This window comes from Euprymna scolopes, chromosome 46, assembly GCF_053919585.1.
Source record: "Euprymna scolopes isolate OS-2025 chromosome 46, ASM5391958v1, whole genome shotgun sequence".
Taxonomy (NCBI): domain Eukaryota; kingdom Metazoa; phylum Mollusca; class Cephalopoda; order Sepiida; family Sepiolidae; genus Euprymna; species Euprymna scolopes.
The window spans coordinates 66,361,770-66,376,661 of NC_136527.1; positions in this window are offsets into that span (position 1 = coordinate 66,361,770).

Sequence of the window (14,892 nt, forward strand, 5' to 3'; positions counted from 1 at the left end):
TTGAAATACCAATAATGATAATATTAATAATAATAATAGCATGAATAATCATAACAATAATGAAAATAGTAATAACAATAATAATAATAGTGGTAATAATAATAATATTAATAATATTATGATGGTAACAGTAATAATAATAATAATAATAATAATAATAATAATAATAATACTAAGGCAAAACAATAATAATTGTAATAATAATAATAGAAATATTAGTAATATTAATAATTATTGTAATAGTAATAATGATAATAAAAATAATAATAATAATAATAATAATAAATGGGACATAGGGGTTCCGAGGAGGGATATTACCTTTGTTGCCTGGCATGCTTCTCCCTACCTAGTAGGGTAAACGGGCGTCACTGCTCTCCACTCATCTCTAAATCTCTCACATGTTGACTCCAAGTGTCATGTCTCAGTTTACCGCTTTAGCTTGCAGGCTAAACCGTGTAAAGGGGTGAAAATATCCTGTGGTCAGGAAATACTGGGATGATGTCTGGTGGGGTATAACCTTGTTTCATGGGTAGAAGGAGCTCTTGAGTCTTAGCTGACAGTCTTTCTAAAGTGTGTGTCTCGAAAAACAATCCGGTTAGTGGCAACTTAAAACACAACCTCACAATGAGTGAAATGTCAAATCATGAAAATGAAGACAACGGCGTCAACAGGCTGGAACCCAGCAGGGTGAAGTTGTCGTGACTGGCAGACGAGGAGTACCCGACCCGGCTCCTGCAGGTCGTTATCATGCAACGGGGAGAACCAACCAACAAATGAAAGGGGATAAGAAGGTAAATAAGATTGTAATTGAATGCTGAATGAGAAGTGAACCTACAAAATGAAAGTTCAGACAGAGGATGAAGCAGATATGGGATGAAATAGGAGTACTTCCTATCACAGAGCAAAGATTAGCAGATCAAGCCAGGCAAATTCAGTTGAACAAATGGCTTATGGACTTGGAAATTGAGAAAATTCAAAGAATGTGCTAAGAACGCAATGAACTAGAAGAGGATGACGTGGTTCACAATGAAGAAACGCAAGATCAAATGGTACAAGAAAATAATGGTAAAAGACGACATGAGATGTGGATCAAGATGAATCTGGAAGAGAGGTCCACACGTGAGCAGCAAGAAGAAGGGCTTACAGATGAAAGTGATGACAACTGGATATTCCCGGGAGATGGTGATGAAACGGTAATGATGGAAAGTATGAGGAAAAGGACAGACAAATATTGCAACAACTATTGAATGAAATCGGACAGAATCCAGAAAAGAACCCGCAAATTTGAGATATAGTTAAAGAAAGAAAGTTAAATCTGCCACTATGAAAGTGAACAAAGTTATACCTCTTATTAGTCAATAATGGAAACAAACAGAGCAGCTGGGAACGTTGTCTCAGAGTTGGTGAGTTACAAAGCAATGCAGAAAGAGGATAAGACACCACATTGGAGAAAGCGAATTTGGGAAAGCAGAAGCAAGGATTTAAGCCAGTTGAATAGGATGGAAAGGAATGAGCTGCGAAATGACAATACCATAAGAAAGCTTAAACGGAAATATTACATAGATGAAAAAGGTATCTCCGCAGTACACAAAGAAGTTCAACAAAGATTAGTTGCAATTAGAGCGAAATTGGAAAGATATGACAACAGGACGAATCTGTACAGGCAGAATCGACTATTTGAGTCGAACCAAAATCAGCTGTTTGATGAAGTAGATGAAATGGAAAGAGGAACAGTAGTGCAGGATGCAGAAGATAGCACGGAATTTTGGAGCGACATATGGAGCAATTCAGTGAAACACAAAGAGAATACAAAGTGGCTGAAGATTGTGGGCAGGACTAGAAGTGCAAGAAGACTTTTTTTTTTTTTTTTTACACAGTGATCACCACTTATCAAGGCCCGGAAGCCACTCAGGGATAAGGGTTATTGCAAGTACATTAGTGTGGAGAGTACGTTAGTGTGGAGATTTGATGAAGTGTTTAATTAAGGGGGCGGTTCATTAGGAATTTGTTAACATTGGACTTGAAGACATCCAAGTTGTAGTCCGGAGGGAGCAGACAGACGGAACAGAGTTCCACAGGCGTGCAGTTCTAAGAAAGAAGCTTTGTTCATGGAATCCGCGTTTTGATTTAGGCACAGATATAGAGTGGGGGAAATTTTTCACAGTGGATTCAGCTAGACGGGTGTTTTTCGTGAAAGAATTTTTCACAGTGGATTCAGCTAGACGGGTGTTTTTCGTGCAAGTGAGATACGAAAAATATCAAATTGGAAAAACCCAGGTCCTGATGCAGTACAAGGGTATTGGATAAAGAAGTTAACGAATCTGCAGAGTAGGATAGCCTTTCAACTTGATAAGTGTCTTCAAAATAATAGTGTGACACTTTGCATGATCACAGAGAAAACTGTACTTTCTGTGAAAGACTTGACAAAAGGAAATGTAATTGATAACTTTAGACCTATCACATGTTTACCGTTATTGTGGAAATTGCTGACAGGGGTCATAGCCGTCGAATTGTACAGTTATCTTGAACAAACAACGTTAGTGACATGGGAACAAAAAGGGTGCAGGTGGGAAGTCGTGGGACAAAAGACCAACTATTGATTGGCAAGATGATTTTGAAAAATTGTAAGAAACAGTTAATGTCATTAGCAGTTGTGTGGATTGATTATTAGAAAACTTATGATATGGTTCTGCATAGTTGGATGGGAAAATGCGTGGATATGTTTGGAGTTGCAATGAATATCAAATCCTTCATAAGTGATTCGATGAAAAAATGGAACACAGAACTGAATGCAAGTCAAAATAAAACAAGGAATTTTCCAGGGTGATAGTCTGTCGTCGTTGTTGTTCATCTTGACCATGATGCCATTGACCATGATGCCATTGACCATGATGCCATTGACATTGCTACTAAGGAAAACAAAGATTTTCTAGGAAAAGAAAAGAGAAAAAAATTAACCATCGACTTTTCATGCAAGATTTAAAAGAAAAAGAACAAATTGATAGTTTAGCAAACGCAGTAAGAGTTGTCACTGAAGATATAAAACTTAGGATTTGGATTATCTAAATGTGGAGTGCAAATCATAAAAAAAGGGAAAGTAGTTGAACGTGATGGCCTCTGCATGACTGATAGTGAAAGGATGAGGAACATTGAGGAAAGCGGACATAAGTACTTATAAGTGTTTTGGAGATGAAAGAGGTGGCTGGTTACTTTTAATGCATCTAAAACCAAGCTTCTCTTTTTACATCATCAACGTTCTGATCCCTACCTGGCATCAATTGAAATGAATAGCTCTTGCCTTGCAGAGGCTCCATGTTTTGACAAGCTCCTGGGCTTGACCATTACTCTTGATATGAAATCAAACACGTACATCAAATCTGTTTCCGAGGTCATTAGGAAAATTGTAGGATACTTCTAATCAATCCAGTATATATCTCACTGCTGATGCAGTTCTCTACCTATATAAAATCAGGTACGTCCAAAGATGGAGTACTGTTGTCACATCTGGGCAGGAGCTGCTAGAAGCCACTTATCCTGCCTTGACAGAGTTCAAATAGACTTCGTAGCTTAGTGGGGGATGCCTTTTCCTCTTCCCTGCAACCTCTTTCTCACAGTAGAGATGTTATGAGCCTGTCTCTGCTTTGTCGTTATTTTCATCGCAAGTGCTCGTCTGAGCTCCAATCTATGGTCCCCACCTCACCAAACTTTCACGAGAAACACTCGTCTAGCTGAAAACACTATTAATAATTTCCCTCACTCTTTATCTGTGCCTAAACCTCAAAGCTTCTTTCTTAGAACTGCACACCTGTGGAACTCTCTTCCATTTGCCTGCTTTCCAGCTGACTACAATATGGTCGTCTTCAAGTCCAACGTAAACAAATTCTTGATTAGCCGTTCCCCTTAAGTAATCCAATTTACCAAATTTCCACTACTAACGATTACTACGTCATTGTCCCATTGACCACTGTACATTTATTAACCCTTATCCTCAATTGGTCTCTGGGTCTTGATAAGTGGTTACACTTTTGTAAAAATAAATAAATAAAATAATGCATGACCAGATGAAGGAACAAGTGAAGAAAGAAAATACCAGAAAAATTAGAAGCATCCTAAAATCAAAATTAAATGGAGGAAATATCATCTCAGTCATCAATTCGAGAGCAGTATCAGTTGTCAGATATGGAGCAGGAGTCATAAAGTGGATAAAAAATGAACTGCAGGAACTGGACAGGAAAATGAGAAAACTGATGACAATGTATAAGGCGCAGCACACGAGAGCGGACGGAGATAGGTTGTACCTGAAAAGCCGGGATGGTGGGATTGGTTAAGGGTTATTTGAAGAAAGAGACTGAAAGTATAATAACAGCAGTTCAAGATCAAGCTATATGCACAAGGAATTTGAGAAAAAGAGTATATGGTGAAGATATTGACCCAAGTTAGAGAGTGTGTAGTGGAAATAGTGTCCCACATTGTGTCAAAATGCCCGGAATTAGCACAGAAGGAATATACAGAAATAAGACAATGTTGCAAAAGTGATTCATTGGAAAGTGCGAAAAATGGGGGTGATTTGAAAGATCTGACAAGTGGTACACACACAAGCCTGAAAAAGTGCTGGAGTCTGAGGAATGCAAGATTCTATGGGACTTTTCTATAAAACAAACACAACACTGGAACATAATAAGCCGGACACCACAGTCGTTGAGAAGAGAGAAAGAAAAAGTGCCTTCATCCTGCCCATCAGAAAGAAGGAAGAGGAAAAGTGCATCAATAATTCTGACTTGAAAAATGTGATTGCTAGGATTTGGAAATTGAAAACAGTTGAGCTAATCGCTGTTGTAGTGGGGACATTGGGATTGGTGACAAATGACTTTGACAAGTGGATACAAAAGTTGGATTTGGGAATAACAGCAGAAATGTTACAAAACCTTGGTTACTTGGAACAGATTGAATAATAAAATTTATAGTAATAATAGTAATAAAAATAAAAGTAATAATAATAAAAGTAATAGTAATAATAATCTTACTAATAAAATTATAATAATAGTAACATCAAGAATAACAATCTAACTGATAATAATAATAATATTAATACAATTAATAATAAAAAATAGTATAATTCATAATAGTAATAATAATACCAATTATAATAATAGTAATAATTATACTAATGGTAATAATAATAATATTAAAAATAGTAATAGTAATAATAATAATAATAATAATAATAATAATAATAATAATAATAACAATGATAATAATAGTAAACTAATAATAATAATAATAATAATAATAATAATAATAATAACAATGATAATAATAGTAAACTAATAATAATAATAATAATAATAACAATGATAATAATAGTAAACTAATAATAATAATAATAATAATAATAACAACAACAATGATAATAATAGTAAACTAATAATAAAAAATAATAATAATAATAATAATATTAAAAATAGTAATAATAATAATAACAATGATAAAAATAGTAAAAATAATAATAAAAATAGTAAAATAAAAGTAATAATAATGATGATAATAATAGTAATAATATTATAACTAAAAAATATGGGTAATAATAATAATAATAATAACAATGATAAAAATAGTAAAAATAATAATAAAATTATAAAATAAAAGTAATAATAATGATGATAATAATAGTAATAATATTATAACTAAAAAATATGGGTAATAGTAATAAAGATAATAGTAAAAAAGGTATAATAGAAACAATAATAATGGCAATTATATAAATAATAATAACAAAAATAGTGATAATAGTAAAAATAATAATAGTAATACTAGTAATAGTAATAATAATAACAGTAATGTAAGTATTAATATCAATAATAATATTAAAAATAGTAAAAATAAAGATTTTATAACGATGATAATAATAACAGTAAGATTAAAAAAATAATAAGTGTAACAAAAATGATAAAAACAATAGTAATAGTAAGATTAATTATAATATTAGTAAATAACAATAATCGTAATGTTAATAATAATAATAGTAGTAGTAATAACAACAATAATAATAATAATAATGGTAACAACAACAATAATAATAATAAGTAATAGTTAAATTAATAATTATTATTGTAATAATAATGATTATAAACATAGTAATATTAAAAGTAATACTAAAAATAGTAATAATAGTAATAAAAATAAAATGATAATAGCAATAATAGTAATATTAAATATAGTTATAGTAATATTAATAATATAATTATAATCGTAGTAATATTTATAGTGATACTAAAAATAGTCACAATAATAATAACAATAATAATAATAATAAATGATAATAGAAATAATAGTAATATTAATAATAGTAGTAATTAATAATAATAATCATAATAATTATAGTAATAATCTTAATAATTATAGTAATAGCAATAATAATAGTAAAAATCATTATAGTAAAAATGTAGAGGACTAGGATATATTAATCCTAATCCCATTACAAAAGAAAACAATGAAACGAATGGAATGAAGGAAACAAAAAAATCAGTTGCTTGATAAAATAAACGTGTCGTTTATTTTCTCTTGAAAAATGAATGTTCTAGGTGTAACACGTGTGGAAAAAGGAGTAAGCAATATAGTGGAAATGGGAATGACAGTCCAGCGTGTAGACAAAGAAAAAGATAGAGGGCTGACATCAGTAAAGCTGCACGCCATGTTAGCAGTCAGCTATGCAAACTTGTCTGGTTGATTGACCAAAACAAAAGGGAAGAAAGAGTGAGAATGTCAATCCAGTTCATGGAGAGAGAAAGCATATAAGGTGTACGTACTGCCTGTTAACTCTTGTCCCACACATAGTAGCGGGTGGCGTGAGGCACGCACGCTGAAAGGGCATGCTGTTGGTCCGTAGACCGTTCAGCTTGGAAGCTGGTCCGTAAAGAAAGAAGCTGCTTATTGCTCTTGCTTTTATAGTTGTTTCCGGTGGTCTTTTGCGCATGTGTGGATTTCCTTCAAAGGGGAAGTGACGGTGTCCATGTGTGCGTATACATGTGAATGTGAGTGTATATACGCGAACGTGAATATATGTGCGTGTGTGGACGTGTGCACATGTTTGTGTGTGCGTATGTATATGACAAGTAATATAGCTTGAGATGTGAATGCATGTTTTTGTGTGAGACTAGAAAAGGCTCGTGCAAAAGTAATAATATTTTGGGAGATTAAAAATAAAAGGCAACACATAAACAATACCCTGCCCTACTCATGTGATTTGAAATAAAAAAAATTACAAATTGAATACCGTAATTTTTTTACCCAAAATAACATTAACACAGTAACTATGGCAAGTAAACCGAACCACGATGACTATACACAAGTCACTTTCAATAGCAAAACTAAATGACCCGTCAATTTGCACATTCGAAATGTTGCAGGGCTGGACAACACGCCATTTTTTTTTTAAATTATTATTCTAACGGAAGCAGTCATTTTTAAAAGCACTATGCTGGAATTTCTCTTTAGTGTTGCAGATATTTTGGGTGCAAGTAAGAATCAAAAAAGTCCGATAAAACCTCTGACAAATTCACTGCCTTTGATAAAAACAAAGAGTTTTAGACATATGGGACGAATGTTTAATAATTTTCTTAATTTTCTTTCTTCTATACTACCGTTAGTATTTTAAACTTAAGTTTGCCAAAAGCATTCTATAAAAAATATTACGACTATAACCAACAGTACTCTGAATCCCACATTACAAATTTAAATGTAAATATGGGAGGGGAAACTATTCTAAAATATCCTCTTACATTTAAAGTCGAGCAATAGACTTATACTAAATGTATATAAATATACGGCATAATCACGTTGACACACCGGTTCCCCTCAGATGACCAAAGTTAAGCAACGTTGAGCCTGGTAATTACTAAAATGGGTGACCAATTTTGGAAGTCCAGATGCTGTATGTAGGAGGACGTCGACACATCCCTGCAAAAAGTTGCAAAAACCTAACGTCGTCATCTCCCCTAATGGGGATATACATACGACTGGGGACCACTCCCATGAAACTGAATACTCCCATGAAACTGATTGCACACACACACACACACACACACACACTATATATAAATAAGTCCCTCCTTATTATTTTTTATTTTGTCTGTTCATACCCTCTATGAACGTGTGATAGTACACAATACCTCCCATGCACCCGAGAGGTAGACGTTACCCTTGCGTCCAAACCACAGGTAAAACAACTCTGGGCCCGGTATGGCCACAAACACCACAACATGAAAAATATCTAATACAGATAACACAAACCATGTGTTGGTACGGGTTCAGGTTCTTCCAAGTCCCAAAACTACCGACCAGCTTTAATAATTACTAAACGTACAACAAGTATAAACGACAAGAATTTATTAACAAACATGCAAACATGACAACACTGCAATTCAGAACATTAAGGTAAAAAGGTTACTCACTTCAATAGTGGGGTTTACGGGAGGAGTGAGGACTGTATTCTAGAGTTGTACTCTGCCTGTCCAACATTGTCTTTTAGGAGAAGAACTTTTTGCGTCCGTGCCTCATGTGTACGGACTCGCCTCTTCTTTTTTCAAGAGACCTCACTCCTTACCCTACACCGGTAATCTGGTGCTCTTATTTATTCCCCTACAGTACTCCCCCCCCAAAATACGGAGTACCTGAAATAAATGGGCAACATTTTTAATTTTATTTAAACCGTCACAAAATTTTTTAAATGTGCTGGCCATCTGACATGTCTACCTGACCGTGTCTTTTTCTTTTCTACTTTCTGAAGCGTCATATCTACCGGCATGGCGTTTGGGGGTGATACTTTCAGATATGTCTCTTCCAGTACTGCGGGTTTTAACCTATCTACCGAAATGTTTTGTTCCTCATTCTTGATAAGCACCTTGAAAAACTTATTTTGTCTCTCCACAACCTTAAAGGGGCCACGATACGGAGGTTGCAGGGAATGCCTCCTTTCCGTATCATGGATAAAGGCGTGCGTGCAAGTCTCTAAACCCTTAGGTACATATGGGACCATGTTCCTATTCGAGCCTGAGGGAGAATATGCCATCTTGGCCATTTTTGTTGTTAGCCGGTCGACAAACGCTGTCATGTCCATAACTTTTTTTGGTGCTTCAAAAAAATATTGCGCTGGCAACCGCAATGTGGTTCCATATAGAGCCTCCGCTGCTGAGCACTCCATATCTCTTTTCACCGTTGTCCGCAGTCCCAACAATATTAGTGGCAGATGTTCTAACCACCTTGTATTGTCCATAAGCTGTGCCCGTAAGGAGGCTTTCAGACTGCGATGTAGTCGCTCGACCATGCCGTTTGCCTGGGGGTGATAAGCCGTGGTGTGTATACTCTTGGTGCCCAAACGTTTTGCAAGTTTATGAAAAAGGTCCGACTCAAACTGTCGACCTCTGTCTGATGTAACATTTTGTGGTACACCGAATCTGGCCACCCAGCCAGCAAGGAATGTCCTGGCAGTTGTGTATGCCATCATGTCTGGCATCGGTAGAGCTTCAAACCATCGTGAGAATCTGTTGATACATGTCAGCAGATAGCACTGACCTTCACATGTCGGAAATGGTTCGGTGATGTCGATATGAATGTGCGTAAATCTCTCATCTGGAACTGGAAACGTGCCTAGAGGAGCCCGCGTGTGACGACCGACCTTGGCTTTTTGACACTCCACACACGTTTTCGCCCACGCTCTTGTATCAGCTTTTATTCGCGGCCAGACATATCGGTCTGTTAGTAGCCTTACAGAGGCATTGGCCCCTGGATGCGATAGACCGTGTACTGCCTTAAATATGTCTTTGCGTAGCGATGCTGGAACGTATGGCCACAGTTTGTTTGTGCTTGTGTCACACACAACTTTTGTGTGGCTGGTAGGGTTGGTAATTGTCACTAGGTTCAATGAAGTTGGATTATTCTGCAGGAGATTTTGTAAATGTTCATCCTTCTGTTGTTCTTTAGACAAGGTGTCGACGTCAATTGCCGGCTGCAACAGGAAGGAATTAATTCCCCGCGATAAGGTGTCTGCTGGGATGTTGTCTGCTCCCTTGATGTACCGGATATCTGATGTCAATTGAAGGATATAATCCATCTGGCGAATCTCTCTGGGAGAATATTTGTCCGAGGAAGACTGTAAAGCGCCTAACAGGGGTTTGTGGTCCGTGAGGATATGGAACTGCTGACCTTCCAAGAGCTGCCGGAAATGGCGTATCGCGGAGAATGCAGCTAACAGCTCTCTGGAAAATGTACTATAGCGTTTCTCAGTCTCTGTTAATTTTTTTGAGAAAAAGGAAATAGGTTTCCAGTCCGCATCACATTTTTGTTGTAGGATCGCTCCAATTCCAATTGCGGATGCATCCACTGCTAGGCACAGCTCCTGGTCGGGTTGGATGTGAGACAATTTTGCAGTCTCCTGCAACATAGCCTTGATCTTGTTGAATGCTTCTACCGCGTGCTCTGAAAATACAATGTCACACTTCCTCACATTTTTCAACAAACTTGTCAATGGTAAAAGTACTTGTGCACAGTGAGATAAGAACCTACGATAAAAGTTTATCAGCCCCAAGAATTGACGCAGCTGCCTCATTGTGGCAGGGATAGGGAAATTTTGAATGGACTTGACCATCTCTGGTGATGGGGATATTTCCCCCTCTGAAATATGGTGTCCTAAAAAAATTACTTCGGATTGACCAAAAGCACATTTTAATGGGTTTAGGACTATCCCATATTGCTTCAAACGTTTGAAGACCTGTCGCACATGATCGATGTGTTCCTTTCTAGTTTTGCTAGCAATAAGTACATCGTCAATATATGCACAGACGAATGGCAAATCTGACAACACCTGGTCTATGAACCGTTGGAATGTTTGTGCTGGATTCCGCAACCCAAAAGGAACTCGCATGAACTCGAACATCCCGAATGGGGTGATGATAGCCGTTTTAGGAATGTGTTCGGGCTCCACGGGTATTTGATGATATGCTCGAATTAAATCCAATTTTGTAAAAAAACGGTTATTTTGAGCCACTGCTGTCACGTCCTGGACATGTGGTACTGGGTATCTATCTGGTTTAGTAACTGCATTCAGTGCTCTGTAGTCCCCACATGCCCGCCATGTGTTAACACCTTTGTTGACAAGATGAAGAGGTGAAGCCCATTCGCTCTTTGAAGGGCGAACTATGCCTAACTTCATCATTTGCTGAAATTCAGTCTTGGCCGCTGTTACCTTTTCTGGTGCTAAGCGCCTAGCTTTGCTATGAACGGGCGGACCCTTTGTTTCGATATAGTGTGTGGTGGAGTGTGGCAAAACGTCCCTATGGAAAGAAGGCACTGAAATTGAAGGGTATTCCTTCAAGAGACTCAGAAAATCGTTATCCTGGTTTGCATGTGCCACTGCTGGACACAATGGAGTACCAGTCCTAACTACCCCACACGCTGTGAGATGCGTTTCTGGATCTTCCAGACACTGGCCTGTTATATCCACCATCAAACCGAACGCCTGTAAAAAATCGGTACCTAAAATAGCACTGTCTACATCCGCCACTATAAAAATGTGGGTAAATGTTCTATGCAGGCCTAAATTAAGGTCCATACACTTCTCCCCATATGTGTGTATTAACGAGCCATTAACAGCTCGTAGTGTGAATTTACAGGGAGGGGATTTCTTGTCGGCTGCAGTCGCAGGAATGAGAGACACCTGTGCCCCGCTGTCCACCAAAAAGGACGTACCCAAGTTTTTGTCCACCACATACAATAGGCGGCCTGAACGAGATGCACCGACAGTTGATGCCGCATTCTTCTGTCGGTTTAAGCTTTTCCCAAACTCTTGTAACTACACGGTGGGATACAGGAGTTTGCCTTCTCCCCAAATCTCTTGTGCTTCCAGCAAATGGTCCTATCCTGCCTCCGTTCTCTGGAGTGGCTGCACGCACCCCCCACCTTTGCTTATTCTTGAGGGTAAGTCTCGCGATGTCCTCCGCCATTTTGTTCATGCGAGCTTCCAATCTGGTCTGTCCCTCCATTAGTTTGGAGAGTAGCTCGTCTTTCTCTGATGTCTTAACGCCAGCCACTGTTGACGACCGTGTCAACATTATATCGGCAATATGGTCGGCTATCTCAGCCACTCGTTCCACTGGCATAGATTCATCTTGTGCAGCTATTACCACCTTATACTTGGTTGGTATGCGCTGTAGGAAGATGTGTTTGACAATATTATTGTCCATTGTCCCTTCAGCCAACTTCTGCAGGCGCTTTAGAAACTGTGACGGCGTGCTATCCCCCATCGTTTCCTGTTCTAATAATTGTGAGATTCGCCTGTGTGCTGAAACTGACACAGCAGTTGTCACTCTTTCTCGTAGGGTGTCATATGGTTTCTCCGTGGGAGGAGATATAATTAGGTCTCTCACCTCGACGATAATATCCTGAGGTAATATAGTCGCCACATGGCAAAACTTTTCAGTCTGTCCTGATATCGTTTTCTGCCGAAAATATAAATCTAGCTGTGCGAAAAACAAAGCAGGGTCATTCCGTACATCCGTTGGAATCAGACTGAATGTGGGCGACGCCATTTCACATTTATTTATGATTTTTATTATTATTATTATTATTATTATTATTATTATTATTATTTATTTTTATCTTATTTATTTATTTATAGCGACAGTTAGCTAGATGACACCGTATAGTAGTAATAGTAGGGACAGAGCAAGAGGAAGACGAAGTGTGACGTAGTGTTCACATCAGCCAATCATGAGACTGGCACCGCGTGCAAATTGAAGAAGACGCGGTCGGCCATATTTGTTGTGCAAGAAAAATGTGAATATCCCGATGAAAGGGTAACGATACTTGTATAAAATAAATCTCGGCACAAAAACGTAACTAGTCATTATTTTTTTATTTTTTTATTTTTAACTTACGTACGTAAATGTTTTGTTTATTTATTTTTAACCACTCTGACGCCGGGATTCATGTTATGGATTATTTTTATTTAAAAATAAACTTTAATTTTACGCATTTTCCTTTTGTTATTAAAACATAAAAACACGTTGCTTTGCGTATTCTATGTTGCTAGTTGGGGTCACCACTGTTGGGTCGGGTTCAGGTTCTTCCAAGTCCCAAAACTACCGACCAGCTTTAATAATTACTAAACGTACAACAAGTATAAACGACAAGAATTTATTAACAAACATGCAAACATGACAACACTGCAATTCAGAACATTAAGGTAAAAAGATTACTCACTTCAATAGTCGGGTTTACGGGAGGAGTGAGGACTGTATTCTAGAGTTGTACTCTGCCTGTCCAACATTGTCTTTTAGGAGAAGAACTTTTTGCGTCCGTGCCTCATGTGTACGGACTCTCCTCTTCTTTTTTCAAGGGACCTCACTCCTTACCCTACACCGGTAATCCGGTGCTCTTATTTATTCCCCTACACATGGGACTCAGAAGAAAGATCTGTGTGCCATGATCGGCATGTGCTCCCTCGGTAGCCAACATGGGAGACCCAGTCGTCATCCTGCAAATGTTGGCCCACTTTCTAATTTCAGAAACACAGATATCACGGACAATGAACAGGTAAGTATAATCACTAATTTCACAGACAAAAATGATACCGATCAAACACAGCACAGCCAAAATAACAAACAAAAAAGAAAAATGCGAAGGAAGAAATGGACACTGAAGGAAAATAGACTCATAATGGAACGTTATCATAGAAGCAATCCTAAATATAGATATGGATGTTATTGGAAACAAATGAAAGAGCTATGGACATGTGCAGTGACAGAACAAAAAATTGCGGATCAAGCAAAACTGATACTCAAGAGAGGCTGGCTCTCAAAACTGGAACTAATGGAAATACAGCGAAAAATAAATAATGAAATTGATCATGAAACCTCCCCGCCCCCCACTGGTACCACACGTGTAAAAGCCCCACAAGTAGAAACAGCACAAGCAGAGGCTCTGCAAAGACAGGACTCTACAAACTAGGAAATCGAGAACAATGAAACAGAGCTAACAGAATGTGAAGCAGAAGAAATGGAAAAAATAATACAGTTTATGAACGAGGAAAAAAACAATGCCCCATCATTAAAGAACCAAGAGCAGAGAAATTAAAAACAGACAAGGTTAACAAGCTCCTCCCACACATCACAACAGACACAATCACTAACCTAAACAGTTTAATCTACGCAGGCGCCAAAATAATATGAAGTTCAAAACAGAAAGACGCCAAGAGAATGATGGACCGACAAAACCTGGATGGGAAATGAGGTTAGAAACGAAAATCAACAAACATAAAAAAGAAGCCAAAGCAATAAACAGGAAGAAAGCGACCTGGAGAAAATTGGAAATGTGTCCAGTGGGGAGAGGCTAAACAAGAAACAAGAAGATCTTAATCAAAAAATAGCAACAAAGGAAAAGGAGACTGAGATGATATAAATACAAATCTGAACAATGCGAACAGAACTTGAAATTTTAAAACACTGAAAACAAAACATTTGAAAGCAATTAAAGCCAGGATGTTACCCATCGAATCAATATTATATTACTTATTTTTCATGATCAGAACGCGTATTATTACGGAGGGTGTAGTATCCAACACTTAGCGTTAAGAATTACTAAACATGCTCCAAATTCGATACGTCGGCATAGATAGTGGCTGACATCCGAGCGCTTACAGGTATATCAGTCGGCCATCCGTAACAATTTTTTGAAATGTCAATTATTTACTAGAATTTATTCTAATGGGGTTTTGCACGGGATTTATCTGAACATTATTGTAAGAGAGTAATTAATCAATAATGTTGAACGGAGGAGAAACAAAAATGGAACGACTAAACCCAACAAAAACAAAACTCTATTGGGGTAAGATATGGGAAG